Below are 16,933 nucleotides of genomic sequence, written 5' to 3'. Positions count from 1 at the left end.
ACTAATGATATATATGATCGAGTCCATTATTGAACAGGTTGCTTGGATTGACAATCTGGAATCGTGTCTAAAACACAAAATTAAGGAAATAAGTAACAACCAATCCCGACATCTTGTATATAATATAAACACAGAAGTACATTTTAAGGGTCTTACGAGTAGACCGGGGAGAATATCTGAAATATTATTTTATTTAATTAAAGGTACCTCAAATGGAAAGAGATTGCCGACGGTTACTAGAAAACATGGAATTTCCAAACTGTATTGAAGCCATCGACGGAAAGCATGTTCGAATTAAACCACCTCCGAGCAGTGGCTCAATGTTCTACAATTATAAAGGTACTTTCAGTAGAGGATGCTCTTGTTGATGCCGACTACAAATTTAAATTTGTAGATGTAGGCTGCAATGGTAGAGTAAGCGATGGGGGTGTTTTTCGACAATGTGCTTTTAATACTGCACTGGAACACACTTAATATTCAGTCACCCCAGCAACTTCAAGAAAGAGAACAGCCAGTTCCTTTTGTAGTAGTTGCAGATGCAGCTTTCCCAATAAAGCCCAACATCATGCAGCCATATCACTTCAGGAACATGGACTTAGAGAAAAGGATATAGAACTATACACTTTCAAGGGCTAGATGCATAGGAGAAAATGCATTTATCAAACAAGTTCAGGATATATGGATGTCCTCCTATCCCGTTATCTCCTGAAAAGGTGGAAAGCATAGTATTTGCCACATGTGCTCTGCATAACTTTCGAAAAACCAAGTCAAGTGCAAGAGTATTATATATACCACCAGCCAGCTTTGACAGAGAAACAACATTGTATGGTGAATGGCAATCACGACCAGTACCTGTTGGTCTCGCAGCTTTGGCACAACAAGGTAGAAATAGGGCTGCTGCATATGCCAAAGCATTTTAGGAAGAATCCTACATCTTGAACTCCCTACATCTGGTGTGCCAATATAGGGCGATTGAATTGGAGAATTGGGTATTGTGTGGACTGGAGCAGAGCATGGAAAACTCTCCAAAGAAGAACATGAAGAAGCATACGCGAAGGGGTGAGTAAACGTAAAAAATTTTAAATTTCTTTTTTACAGAATCGTGGAAGTGGATATCTAAATATGAATATGGCCATCTTTAGAATGGACTGTCAACACTCTCAATGCACAGAATGTTAGTACTGTTTTTGTTATCAGAAAAAAACTCTGAATTAAGTATTACAAATTTAATGGTTTTTACACATATGGATAAAATCAGACTGCTTCTTTATTCTTGTGATATTACAATTTATATGTATATCAACTTGATGAGTACAAAAATCCTTCCGATCAGAAGAAATTGAGAATATTGATTTGTACAGTCTGCAGATATCAGAACCGGAGGATGGTCCAGGGGGATTGGTCCCCCTTCTCTAGTTGACACTTAGTGAGCACAGGACCAACAGCTTTACTTGACATCTGAACCACAACATATGCGAGGGTGAGATCACAGACCCTATGGCCAATGCGGTCTAAGAAAAACACTGCGCTGTCGGTTTGGAGAATACAATCTGCGAGAGTTCGAGCCTTGGGCTTGCCTAGACATAAATAATAAGATTATTTGCGTCGAAAAATGATGAGCATATTTCTCTCCACCTACTGTTATATTGTGAAAAACCATATAGCTGTTCAACATACATCACTGTAGTTTTTCTAAGTCAAATCTGCCTCATTTGAAGGAACTCACTGCTTACAGTTGTTGTTTTTTGGATTTTCAAAAGTGAGTCATTCATTTTCCTCAAAATATTAGCTTGCCAATGATTTGATGTTGTCGGAGCAATATATGCCCTTTAAGTGAGAATTCATTTAGCTCTCCCAAAAATATTCCTATATATAAAGGACAGGAATCAGGCAATTGTGTTCAGTTACTTATGAGATTTGTTTATCACTGATTTTATTGTTTAAAAGGCAGTACAGATATAATCATAGAATTTCTTCTCACTGCCCATAGGGCCCATATACTGTTTACATTGTAGCAATTGCATCTGTGTTGTTGTTTGACCAGTGATTACATTTAACATGTTTATAAGTTTATGTTATTGTATGCATTCATATTATTTTCTTTCATGACTGTATTTTCATCCTGAATGCAATGTGTTTAGAATGTGTACTTTTTATTTTACTATCTTTTGTATCCATAATGTATAATATTTGTATGTTTTAGTAAATTAGTTAACTTTTTACTATTGTTTAGTGGCATGGCAGCACATTGAGGCATGGCATAATTGATCATCTTGAACATATCTATATCATACCAGTGTTGAGAGTCTGCACATATCTGATTAATTAGTAATTTATACCCCTAAATTTTACTGGTACAAATTAAAGCACCAAGTTGGGTAATTTTTGTCAACTTCCTTTCAAAAACAGCATCCAAATTAATTCCATGTTTTTTTCCAGCCAAATTTTACGTTAAAGTAATAATGTCTTTCAAAAGTTAAAGCTGTCCTCAGTATCCTGAGGAGACGTAATTTTTTTATTTGTTTGTTGTAGTTTTCATAATGCTATTTTTCTTGTCATGGGGTGTTTGCTCTTTAGTACATGTATAATGTAAATATCAAATCATTGAAACATTAAAAAGTTAGCTGCCCAAATAGTTTTCTGTATTTTATAATATAAATTTCACACTGATCATATAACTTGTATGAACCTTTGTGACTGCCAGTATTCACCAATCAAGAACCATGGAAACTGAACAAAACAAACATTGTACCTATTTAAATTTGCACTGTAGATTTTGTGTCAGCACATTTGTTGAAAGGAAAAACCAAAGTGGGGAGAGACCTGGTTATAAGAGGACAATTTTCAGTGTCAATGGGATTTATAAAGGCATTGTCCCTTACAAAGACTTGATTTTGGAATTGTATGATATAGATGTCGATCAAGATGATCCAAGTGTTCATCCATCATCATTTTGTTATAGTTGCTTTTCAAATTTACTTAAACATCTCCAAGATGAAAATTTCTCATCAGTACCTGAAATGCACTAGATGGCAAAAACATGATGACAATTGCTTGTTGTGTAAAAAACACACAAAGGGAAAGGGTGGTGGTAGGCCAAAGACAAGATTAAGAGGAGCTGCCAAGCAAAAGGCCAACTTGGTACTTCCTCATCAACCCATATGGAAGCAACCATACAAGCTTCACAGTTAGTAGGCAGATCATTTGATACAGATTCAGAAACATCTGGAGGTATTGATGCATAATTAATGATACCATCTCTCCTGAATGCATTTGTAGCTTATGTGGTAAAGTGTTACTAAATCCTATGCAAGTCGATTGCTGTAATGAAATATTTTGCAGATATTGTTTGGAAAAATGGCTTGAATTATGTTCATCATGTCCAAAGTGTAAGGGCTACTGTGATGATGAAAGTGTATTCAATCCGGAAATATCTGTGTTAGGTGATCTGTATGACTTAAAATATTCATGTCAAACTTGTCATTCAGCTGTTTATTATTCTTATGTAAATATGCATCATCCAAAATGCTCTGGTGATGATGTGCAAACTCCAACATCAAGTGCCAGTAAAGTAGGTTGGCCCATGGGTCCCTCGTACCACAAAAATCCACTGTCTGCCCTGCAACAAAAATCCAGCAAGCGTAGACGCGTCGCACCCCTTCGTACTGGTTTACGCAATTTAATTAGACTCATAGAGAGGATTATGGAGATGTGGTTAAATATCTCTTGGTTGACTACTATGAAATGACCGGACGCTATACCGAAGCACGTGAATTAACACGGTTTTTTGATAAGCGAACATTCGGTATGTCAGCAAGGAAGTGCTTAGCTTTACGTGTCGCATGCTTCCAGACGAAAAACCAGTACCAAAGGCGGCGGCGAACAGTCAATGCAACCATGGAGAAGGAAGTTTATCAGTCCATTGGTCAGTTGAATTTGGAAGAACATAAACTTCTTCCTGGAGCTGCAACTTTTTCAGTTGAGAGTTCTAACTCAAGTTACAGTTTGGACTCAGTTGCAGTTTCAGGTACAGACCCTATTGATATTTTGGCTGGGTTAAACCCAGGCATTATACATCCTCAGATTGCTGGTTATTGTTGGATATGACCAAGCAGTAGCCCAAACACTAGTTGAATATAATGATGATATAGAATGTGCAATGAAAGACCACTCCCTTGACCACTCAGATTCAGAACTGATTTTGCATTGTAGAATCAAAGATGGATCTGATGGGTTAGGGGAGATGCCTGTCAAAGTGTCAAAAGATGTACTTCCAAACAAATCTATAAGATATGCGTTAAATATCCAAACCAAAATGATGGACGAAAAATTACAGCGTGTAGTCAAAAACCTAGAAGCATCAGGATCAAACCACAATTGTACTCTATGTGAGTATAATAAGGCCACAGACTCTCACGTGACAGGTCCTGTTCCTATAACAAGAAATTCTTTGATGACTTCAGACATAGGTCAGGAACTTCAATTTAATGCAAGTGATGGTCATCAACGCTCTATTTTACAAATGAAAGAATATGGGAAGGGTGTTTAACCAGGTAAACCCCTCATGGAAGTAAGTGATATTTTGGACTCTACACACGCAACAATTAATACGGCTGAGTTAATTGAAAATTTATTTGACCATGAGATATCAGAGGAAACTGAACATTCCTGGTTCATGACACAAGAGTGAGAAGTACAAAATAACCACATTGGTTAGACAATCACTCAAGCACTCTTACATGATAAATTGTAAATATGAGGAACTTGGTGATGGATGCGTTGTGAAATGAGGAAAGCCAAAGAAACGTAAGTTGTCTCCGCTGAGAGTGAACACCACTTTTCTTAAACAGAAGCAGCCCAGGGTTCCTGATGCTGTCAAGCAGTTGGAGAGCAATCACGACATCCTAACTTCAATGTTAACAGTGTTCCAGTCAAGCAGTTCACAGAGGCTATGCAACAAGTTGCGACAATATTTGTATGTTTCGTGTGTGGTAATGTGCCTGTAAGGCCACTACAACCATCATCATCATCAAACTGCAGACACATCTTTTGTAAGGAGTGCTGTGAGGACTGGTTGGCAATGCAATATTTGTTATGTCCACATTGTCAGGAGCCATTGAATCGCCTAAGCAGGTTGAAGGGATTACGGGGGACATCCATAAGAACATGGTTGTCAGATGTAAGTATGAAGGTGCTGGGTGTACTGAGCATGTTAAGCTAAGTCAAGAAAAAGCAAGTAGAACAATCCACCAGAGGCAACTACAATACCTTAGTAGGGACTTGCAAGCTACATAATGTAAAGTTACATGCATCAGTAATGGTCAGATCTTAACAAGAGATCTAAGTTGCTACTGCACTGAATGCATTAATAACAATTTCCACCTGTGTACTAAGTTGAACCATGATGGAGTGATGAGAAAAGTCACTTCCTCTGCAAATATACCTTCACCATCTTCTACAATAGTGTTAGAGCCATTACCATGATTACCTGATGACACTATCCATGATGATCCTATTGTTGATGAAATAATCTCATTCATATTATTGCCCGTGAAAGGTTCCATAGTTGCATCGAGACCAAATATAGGGTCTGTGTATGACTATTTCTTATTCAAAGTGGAGTCTGGTGGGATCATACCGACTTGTCAAATCTTGTGGTCCTGATGATTTATTGAACAAATTTTTCAAAAATTGTCCATCTACTGCTATTGACATGGGATATAGGTGTAATACCAACTTCCTGGTGCATTGGTAATATCACACATATCTACAAGAACAAAGGTCCACAGGATGACCGAATAACTACAGGGCAATTACCCTTCTCAGCTGTCTTAGAAAACTCTTTACAGCTGTCTTAAATATCAGATTAACTCATTTTCTAGATGTCACAGGTTCAATAGGTGATGAACAAGCAGGTGTCAGGTCAAACTACTCCACAGTAGATCATATATTATTTGTTCTACAGAGTCTTATTGATATATACTTAAGTAGAAGAAAAGGATTGTATTGTGCCTTGTCATGTTTGTTGATTACAAAAAAGCCTTCGATATGGTTGATAGAAGAGCATTATGGTCCAAAGTAATTTTCCCTATTGATCATGCTGGTTCTTACCAGGTTCTGCTATGCCATTATATCTAGGAAACAAATTGTACAATTTACACTTTCCCAATCTTATAAGACATAAATCCTTTCATCCATTTTACCAATCTGAGAAGAACATTAGCCTTATGCTGATGCAGGTGCTGTAAACACACAGTATCAATTGGATAGTAGCATTAAGGTTTAAGGCAATTATAGTATGGCTGTTTGTACCGATGTAGGTACTGACATGCTTGCCAGTGATTTTGAGGAGGATATTTCTTAAGAAAATAGCACGACTGATAAAATCATTTTATTCAGTTTACAGGATTGCAGCCTTGCTGCATATACTGGAACAGTCATTTGCCATTTTGAAAAATAACTTGGTGGATGTGAATATAACAAGTAAAGAGTTTGCAGAACAGGTGCAAAATACAGAATGGTGCATGGAAATTTGCATAGAAACATACAAGAGAGCAGAGGTCATCCTAAAGTATGTGATCGAAGTGAGGAAGGCCATGTTTACAGTAAGTACTTGCTACAACTTAAAATTAAGAAGAGGAATTAAGCATGCATAATGTTTTGTTAAAATCGCGTGCCATATTACAACCTCGCACCCAACATACACAATTTATATTAATTGGACTTGGACCTGATTTATTTATTTGTTATCATATTCATGATCAGGAATCAGGATTTGGAAGGGAACCAGTTCCTTGAATCAATCTTCAGCAGTAGGGTTTCCTGGTTCATGACACCAGAGTTTACGCAACCCAAGAATGAGAAGTCCAAAATAACCACAATAGTTAGACAATCACTCAAGCACTCTTACATGGTAAATATAAATCTGAGGAACTTGGTGATGGAGGAGGGATCACCTGGATCAGTGTAAGGGAGATTTCTTACAGCAGAGATAAATTGCACCTGAATTACGAAGGAAACCAGTTGCTTAAATCAATTTTCAGCAGTAGGGTTTCATGGTTTTTGACAACAGAGTTTACGCAACACATGATGTTATTGGTATTTCCGATTGAAAGTTTTTTATCAAGGATGGAAAACCAGACCACCCGACCATTTAGGGGCCCAGAGCATAGAAAATTATTAGGCAAAATGGATCTAGATTTTCTTATTCCAAATCATCCAAAGCTGGAAGAGTTGAAAAAACTGTGGAAGGAGACATTGTCCGATTCTGAAATAAGTCAATTCAAACAAGCGGCTAAAGATTGGGTGAATCTTTACTTTAAGTTGAATTGTAGCACTGGTATTACTCCATATATGCATGTCATGGCCTTTCATGTTCAATGGAAACATTTCCCATTTTTGCCAACAAGGCTTAGAAAAAGTTAATGATTTGGTAACAAAATGGTACAAACAATCAACAAACTTATTAATATCTTAGCCAATGGCAGGATAGAACTCGCTGGGATCCGATTTTGGATCCATGCTTTTAATAAAAGCAATTGTTTCTTTTTTTCCTCTTCACTTGGTTCGCAGCGGCCCACTGGGATGGTTGTGCAATGCTCTCCGTCTGTGTAGTTTGAAAAACCGCACGATGTTTTCCGAAAAGGACAACTCGACGCTTGAAAAAGAATTGGGTTCTAAAAGATCCAAGTTCTTTTACAGAGACGCAACCTTCTCAAGATAGCCAGGACCAGCAGGGATGAAAACCCCGATCCGAAAGAAAAGCAATAAAGAAGGCGGAAAAGAAAATTACAGAGGAATGCTTGCCTGTTAAACTGGATAATGCCACTGAAATCTTCAAAGTTGAAGTCTCCAAACAAGAGGGTTCTTCCACTCTTAGCCCAAGAATACAACTTCTTTACGGCTACCTCGGCTCTCCAGAGCCACCTTGTACCCTTGGGAAGGGTATGTCTTTTGCCTTCGAGGACGCTACTATGTGTCCTCTCGGCTCTTTAAGACCACCATATGTTCAAAAAGAGAATGACTTGTGTCTTACGGTAAACCAAACGGCTCTTTTCAGAGCCACCGATACTTCAAAAAGACTTGAAAATGGAATCACACGATTTTTTTCTGTGAAACAAACGGCTCTTTTTAGAGCCACCAACACTCCTAAAAAGAGAGTGTCTTGTATAACACGTTTTACTACGGTGAAACCAAAGCCACCAATACTCCTACAAAGGGTCATACACCCACTGTCCAGCGAGAGTAACCCAGTTTTTCTCTTTTAAATAAAAGTAGGTCTTTTAACACAATAAATTGTGTGAACCCCAGAGAGAAAATCAGTTTTAGATATCGAGTCATGAGCATGACAAGATAATCTTTTAGGGCCTAATTCGTTAAACCACCCTTTCACAGATCTGGTTTAATAGCCCTGGAAAAGTTTTACAATCGTATTATTTTAACACGATTTTATGAGCAATAAAAAGCACAGGCCAGGGTCCATCCATGGCCACGCAGAAGTAACTGATGACGGTACTATACCAGAAACGCGTCTGATATTTTCACTTTTCTTATAACATCATTAAATATGAGAAATCTGACTGCAGATAAAAGCGATGAAAATAGATTGAAGGGATTGTAGGTTCCCGGAAACGGGTATTACTAACTGCATGCACGCTCTTGCATCGACATTTCTTAATAATTTTAAGTGATGTTTCGTTAGTATACTCCCTAGCATCGAGCCAGGAGTCTACAAATGGATGCCCCTACATATTAATAGGGCATTATACAAACAGTTCATGTTTGTAAAAAAGTCTTTTTATCATGACAAAATAATCTCAATTCAAAACATTTTGAAGACAGATTATCGTTTATCCTCATTTAAGCCTAACATGTTTAAGACAAGCACGTATAGGCCTAATTGGTAAGTCATCCTCAGCATGGCAATACAATCTCAATTCAAAAAAATTTGAAAAGAGATGGCTTTAAATGCACAAAACGCTTAACATGTTTAAGACATCCACATATAATAATCATGTTAAGCCTTTTCTAAGCGTTACTTATAGGCATAAGGATGAAATATAAATGATACCATTCATAGAGCTTACTCATGATGATATCAGATCTCCTTCTTGACTCCTGGTCAGGGATATTTCTCTTTGATTTAATATTCACCATATGGTAAATATTTTTCATCGTTTTATCTTCTCTGTAAGAGCATTCCTTACAGAACGGGCCATATTTTATTAATATTTGCCCACATAAGGGATTTAAGAGTATCCCTCAACTAAACCAATTATCAGGTTTTTTCAAATAAGTTACTCACATCAGACAAAATGAAGAAGCTTTGAAGCTTTTTCCTCTCTTCGCTCCATTATGTGTTCGAAAGGACCACACATAGGGCTTTTTTTCGTACCCGAAAAGAGCGCACGTGATATTATACCGTAATACAAAGGAATTTCATAGGGTTTTTCAAAAGGTTGAATTATAGGTATGTGAATACCAAAATAATTCTCCCTGTAAACCCCTCTTTTTATGAGACACTGAAACTGAATAAAACTATCCCACAAGCATGCTCTGTTTTCAGTCCATATTCGAGAAATCGAAAATAGACTTTTCCCTTTTACAGGGTTTTTAATTTTTATTTATTTTTATTTTTCCATAAGGCTAGATTAAAGGTGTGAAAATACCACAATCAACATGTCTACCTGTCGTCCATCTTTTTCTGAGAAAATGAAAAAGGGAGCTATAACCTTTGCTTTCTTGCCCTGCGGGCGCTTTCATATTGGAACTCACTTGGAGTGTTTAGTCGTCAGTATGGGAAGTCGCCGGCCTCGGGCCTGCCGACCCCTCTTGACCTTGCTGGACATCAGAACTATGTCAGCGGTTTTTGAGAAATTGGAGGGATTTGCTTTTTGCATGTCCTATTTCTGGTCCAAATTTGAGATATCGAAAACGGACCTTTCCCTTTTATAGGAATTTCTTGTTTTTCCAAAAGGTTTATTTTTATTTTTTACCTTTCCAAAAGGTAGATACAAAGGTATGCAAATATCACAATTAACCCCTACGCCAGTCCCCCCTCTTTTTCTGAGATATTGAAAAAGACAATTGGATAGGCCTACTCACACTTTTACCCATATTCGAGAAATCGAAAAGGGACCTTCCCTTTCACAGGGATCTTTTTAATCCTCCAAAAGGTTAATTTCATCTTTTTACCTTTCCAAAAGGTGAATACAAAGATATTTTAATACCATAATTAACCTACACGCCTACCCCCCTTCTTTTTCTGAGAAATTGAAAAAGAAAACCCGATAGGCCTACCCCTCGTGGCGTCCAAATTCGAGAAATCGAAAAAGACCTTCCCTTTTATAGGGAATTTTTATTCTTCAAAGGGTTAATTTTATTTGTATTTCTCCAAAAGATGTATATAAAGATACGTTTATACCAAAATAAACCTGACTACCAGTCCCCCCTCCTTTTCGGTGAAATTGAAAAAGGCATCTTATCTGGCAAATCCTACATTTAGTCCAAATTCGAGAAATTTGAAATGGACTTTTCAAAAAATTCATTTGAATTTTTCCAAAAGGTTTATTCTTTTTTATATCTATCAAGAGATGGATATAAAGGTATATTTATACCACAGTAAACCTAAATACCTACCCCCCTCTTTTTCTGAGAAATTGGAAAAACTTCTCCATTGGCTCATCTTTTTCCTAGTCCAACTTCGAGAAATTGAAAATGGACCTTTCCCTTTTAAAGGGATTGTTTTCATCTTTTTCTGAGAAATTGAAAAAGATAACTCAATAGGCCTTCCCTTCATTTTGCCCAAATTCGAGAAATCGAAAATGGAACCTTCCCTTTTATAGGAACTTTATTCATCTTGTTGAAAATTAATTTCTTTTCCCTCTTTGTAAGGGAAACTTTCTTTTCATTTCCTAAGAAAGAATAAAGTTTAAAAAAAAATGTTTTTATTCCAGGACGGAATAAAATGGATTCCACTGTGGAATAAAGTTGGTACTAAGAGTGGAATGTACCCTATCTATTTTTCCTACACCAGAAAATATTTCACGGAATAAATGCATTTTATTCCACCCAAGAGAAAAAGCATTATATATAAAGGCAGCCGATAGGCCTACCTTTAAAACCCCCTAAGAAGGTATGAAAATACCAAAAGACTTTATCTTCTGGATCTTTTAGCAGGTTCTGTTCATTCCGTCCTTTCTTTTCAAAAAAGTCTGATATTTTCACTTTTCTTATAACATCATTAAATATGAGAAATCTGACTGCAGATAAAAGCGATGAAAATAGATTGAAGGGATTAAAATAGCCCGGAGACGCGTATTACTAACTGCATGCACGCTCTTGCATCGACATTTCTTAATAATTTTAAGTGATGTTTCGTTAGTATACTCCCTAAGCATCGAGCCAGGAGTCTACAAATGGATGCCCCTACATATTTAATAGGGCATTATACAAACAGTTCATGTTTGTAAAAAAGTCTTTTTATCATGACAAAATAATCTCAATTCAAAACATTTTGAAGACAGATTATCGTTTATCCTCATTTCGCCTAACATGTTTAAGACAAGCACGTATAGGCCTAATTGGTAAGTCATCCTCAGCATGGCAATACAATCTCAATTCAAAAAAATTTGAAAAGAGATGGCTTTAAATGCACAAAACGCTTAACATGTTTAAGACATCCACATATAATAATCATGTTAAGCCTTTTCTAAAAAGCGTTACTTATAGGCATAAGGATGAAATATAAATGATACCATTCATAGAGCTTACTCATGATGATATCAGATCTCCTTCTTGACTCCTGGTCAGGGATATTTCTCTTTGATTTAATATTCACCATATGGTAAATATTTTTCATCGTTTTATCTTCTCTGTAAGAGCATTCCTTACAGAACGGGCCATATTTTATTAATATTTGCCCACATAAGGGATTTAAGAGTATCCCTCAACTAAACCAATTATCAGGTTTTTTCAAATAAGTTACTCACATCAGACAAAATGAAGAAGCTTTGAAGCTTTTTTCTCTCTCTTCGCTCCATTATGTGTTGAAAGGACCACACATAGGGCTTTTTCGTACCCCGAAAGAGCGCACGTGATATTATACCGTAATACAAGGAATTTCATAGGGTTTTTCAAAAGGTTGAATTATAGGTATGTGAATACCAAAATAATTCTCCCTGTAAACCCTCTTTTATGAGACACTGAAACTGAATAAAACTATCCCACAAGCATGCTCTGTTTTCAGTCCATATTAGAAATCGAAAATAGACTTTTCCCTTTTACAGGGTTTTTAATTTTATTTATTTTTATTTTTCCATAAGGCTAGATTAAAGGTGTGAAAATACCACAATCAACATGTCTACCTGTCGTCCATCTTTTTCTGAGAAAATGAAAAAGGAGCTATAACCTTTGCTTTCTTGCCCTTGGGCGCTTTCATATTGGAACTCACTTGGAGTGTTTAGTCGTCAGATGGGAGTCGCCGGCCTAGGGCCTGCCGCCCTCTTGGCCTTGCTGGACATCAGAACTATGTCAACGGTTTTTGAGAAATTGGAGGGATTTGCTTTTTTGCATGTCCTATTTCTGGTCCAAATTTGAGATATCGAAAACGGACCTTTCCCTTTTATAGGAATTTCTTGTTTTTCCAAAAGGTTTATTTTTATTTTTTACCTTTCCAAAAGGTAGATACAAAGGTATGCACATATCACAATTAACCCCTACGCCAGACCCCCCTCTTTTTCTGAGATATTGAAAAAGACAATTGGATAGGCCTACTCACACTTTTACCCATATTCGAGAAATCGAAAAGGGACCTTCCCTTTCACAGGGATCTTTTTAATCCTCCAAAAGGTTAATTTCATCTTTTTACCTTTCCAAAAGGTGAATACAAAGATATTTTAATACCATAATTAACCTACACGCCTACCCCCTTCTTTTTCTGAGAAATTGAAAAAGAAAACCCGATAGGCCTACCCTTCGTGGCGTCCAAATTCGAGAAATCGAAAAAGACCTTCCCTTTTATAGGGAATTTTTATTCTTCCAAAGGGTTAATTTTATTTGTATTTCTCCAAAAGATGAATATAAAGATAAGTTTATACCAAAATAAACCTGACTACCAGTCCCCCCTCCTTTTCGGTGAAATTGAAAAAGGCATCTTATCTGGCAAATCCTACATTTAGTCCAAATTCGAGAAATTTGAAATGGACTTTTCAAAAATTCATTTGAATTTTTCCAAAAGGTTTATTCTTTTTTATATCTATCAAGAGATGGATATAAAGGTATATTTATACCACAGTAAACCTAAATACCTACCCCCCTCTTTTTCTGAGAAATTGGAAAAACTTCTCCATTGGCTCATCTTTTTCCTAGTCCAACCGAGAAATTGAAAATGGACCTTTCCTTTTAAAGGATTTTTTTCATCTTTTCTGAGAAATTGAAAAAGATAACTCAATAGGCCTTCCTTCATTTTGCCCAAATTCGAGAAATCGAAAATGGAACCTTCCCTTTTATAGGAACTTTATTCATCTTGTTGAAAATTAATTTCTTTTCCCTCTTTGTAAGGGAAACTTTCTTTTCATTTCCTAAGAAAGAATAAAGTTTTAAAAAAAATGTTTTTATTCCAGGACGGAATAAAATGGATTCCACTGTGGAATAAAGTTGGTACTAAGAGTGGAATGTACCCTATCTATTTTTCCTACACCAGAAAATATTTCACGGAATAAATGCATTTTATTCCACCCAAGAGAAAAAGCATTATATATAAAGGCAGCCGATAGGCCTACCTTTAAAACCCCCCTAAGAAGGTATGAAAATACCAAAAAGACTTTATCTTCTGGATCTTTTAGCAGGTTCTGTTCATTCCCGTCCTTTCTTTTCAAAAAAGTCTGATATTTTCACTTTTCTTATAACATCATTAAATATGAGAAATCTGACTGCAGATAAAACGATGAAAATAGATTGAAGGGATTAAAATATTCCGGAAACGCGTATTACTAACTGCATGCACGCTCTTGCATCGACATTTCTTAATAATTTTAAGTGATGTTTCGTTAGTATACTCCCTAGCATCGAGCCAGGAGTCTACAAATGGATGCCCCTACATATTTAATAGGGCATTATACAAACAGTTCATGTTTGTAAAAAAAGTCTTTTTTATCATGACAAAATAATCTCAATTCAAAACATTTTGAAGACAGATTATCGTTTATCCTCATTTCGCCTAACATGTTTAAGACAAGCACGTATAGGCCTAATTGGTAAGTCATCCTCAGCATGGCAATACAAAAAAAAAAAAAAAAATTTGAAAAGAGATGGCTTTAAATGCACAAAACGCTTAACATGTTTAAGACATCCACATATAATAATCATGTTATGCCTTTTCTAAGCGTTACTTATAGGCATAAGGATGAAATATAAATGATACCATTCATAGAGCTTACTCATGATGATATCAGATCTCCTTCTTGACTCCTGGTCAGGATATTTCTCTTTGATTTAATATTCACCATATGGTAAATATTTTTCATCGTTTTATCTTCTCTGTAAGAGCATTCCTTACAGAACGGGCCATATTTTATTAATATTTGCCCACATAAGGGATTTAAGAGTATCCCTCAACTAAACCAATTATCAGGTTTTTTCAAATAAGTTACTCACATCAGACAAAATGAAGAAGCTTTGAAGCTTTTTCCTCTCTTCGCTCCATTATGTGTTCGAAAGGACCACACATAGGGCTTTTTTCGTACCCGAAAAGAGCGCACGTGATATTATACCGTAATAAAAGGAATTTCATAGGGTTTTTCAAAAGGTTGAATTATAGGTATGTGAATACCAAAATAATTCTCCTGTAAACCCTCTTTTATGAGACACTGAAACTGAATAAAACTATCCCACAAGCATGCTCTGTTTTCAGTCCATATTCGAGAAATCGAAAATAGACTTTTCCCTTTTACAGGGTTTTTAATTTTTATTTATTTTTTATTTTTCCATAAGGCTAGATTAAAGGTGTGAAAATACCACAATCAACATGTCTACCTGTCGTCCATCTTTTTCTGAGAAAATGAAAAAGGAGCTATAACCTTTGCTTTCTTGCCCTATGGGCGCTTTCATATTGGAACTCACTTGGAGTGTTTAGTCGTCAGATGGAGTCGCCGGCCTAGGGCCTGCCGCCCTCTTGCCTTGCTGGACATCAGAACTATGTCAACGGTTTTTGAGAAATTGGAGGATTTGCTTTTTGCATGTCCTATTTCTGGTCCAAATTTGAGATATCGAAAACGGACCTTTCCCTTTTATAGGAATTTCTTGTTTTTCCAAAAGGTTTATTTTTATTTTTACCTTTCCAAAAGGTAGATACAAAGGTATGCAAATATCACAATTTATAACCCCTACGCCTATCCCCCCTCTTTTTCTGAGATATTGAAAAAGACAATTGGATAGGCCTACTCACACTTTTACCCATATTCGAGAAATCGAAAAGGACCTTCCCTTTCACAGGGATCTTTTAATCCTCCAAAAGGTTAATTTCATCTTTTTACCTTTCCAAAAGGTGAATACAAAGATATTTTAATACCATAATTAACCTACACGCCTACCCCCCTTCTTTTTCTGAGAAATTGAAAAAGAAAACCCGATAGGCCTACCCTTCGTGGCGTCCAAATGCGAGAAATCGAAAAAGACCTTCCCCTTTTATAGGGAATTTTTTATTCTTCCAAAGGGTTAATTTTATTTGTATTTCTCCAAAAGATGGATATAAAGGTACGTTTATACCAAAATAAACCTGACTACCAGTCCCCCCTCCTTTTCGGTGAAATTGAAAAGGCATCTTATCTGGCAAATCCTACATTTAGTCCAAATTCGAGAAATTTGAAATGGACTTTTCAAAAAAGTTCATTTGAATTTTTCCAAAAGGTTTATTCTTTTTATATCTATCAAGAGATGGATATAAAGGTATATTTATACCACAGTAAACCTAAATACCTACCCCCTCTTTTCTGAGAAATTGGAAAAACTTCTCCATTGGCTCATCTTTTTCCTAGTCCAACTTCGAGAAATTGAAAATGGACCTTTCCCTTTTAAAGGATTTTTTCATCTTTTCTGAGAAATTGAAAAAGATAACTCAATAGGCCTTCCTTCATTTTGCCCAAATTCGAGAAATCGAAAATGGAACCTTCCCTTTTATAGGAACTTTATTCATCTTGTTGAAAATTAATTTCTTTTCCCTCTTTGTAAGGGAAACTTTCTTTTCATTTCCTAAGAAAGAATAAAGTTTTTAAAAAATGTTTTTATTCAGGACGGAATAAAATGGATTCCACTGTGGAATAAAGTTGGTACTAAGAGTGGAATGTACCCTATCTATTTTTCCTACACCAGAAAATATTTCACGGAATAAATGCATTTTTATTCCACCCAAGAGAAAAAGCATTATATATAAAGGCAGCCGATAGGCCTACCTTTAAAACCCCCCTAAGAAGGTATGAAAATACCAAAAAGACTTTATCTTCTGGATCTTTTAGCAGGTTCTGTTCATTCCCGTCCTTTCTTTTCAAAGAACACAGGAACCAAGGAAAAAAGAGACATACAACAACACAGAACAACTTTGTTGAACACATTTGGGACACCCGATACACACATCCACATAACACATCATGTGTTTCCTCAAGAATGAGAAGTCCAAAATAACCACAATGGTTAGACAATCACCCAAGCACTCTTACATGATAAATTATAAATCTGAGGAACTTGGTGATGGAGGACAACCGATGGCTAGCAGAGGCAAGCATGAACATGGTGACTCTCATGGACGAGCTAAGGGCCGATATCGCAGAGGTAAAACTTACCCTGAGGACACCTGTTGCTGACAGCGGGTTTCACCAGAAGTCAGCAAATTCAGAAGGAACAGCACACTAGAATGCAAGGGACGCAGCTACAGCAATCA

This window comes from Amphiura filiformis, chromosome 12, assembly GCF_039555335.1.
Source record: "Amphiura filiformis chromosome 12, Afil_fr2py, whole genome shotgun sequence".
Classification (NCBI taxonomy): Eukaryota; Metazoa; Echinodermata; class Ophiuroidea; order Amphilepidida; family Amphiuridae; genus Amphiura; species Amphiura filiformis.
This window is presented reverse-complemented; position numbering follows the sequence as displayed.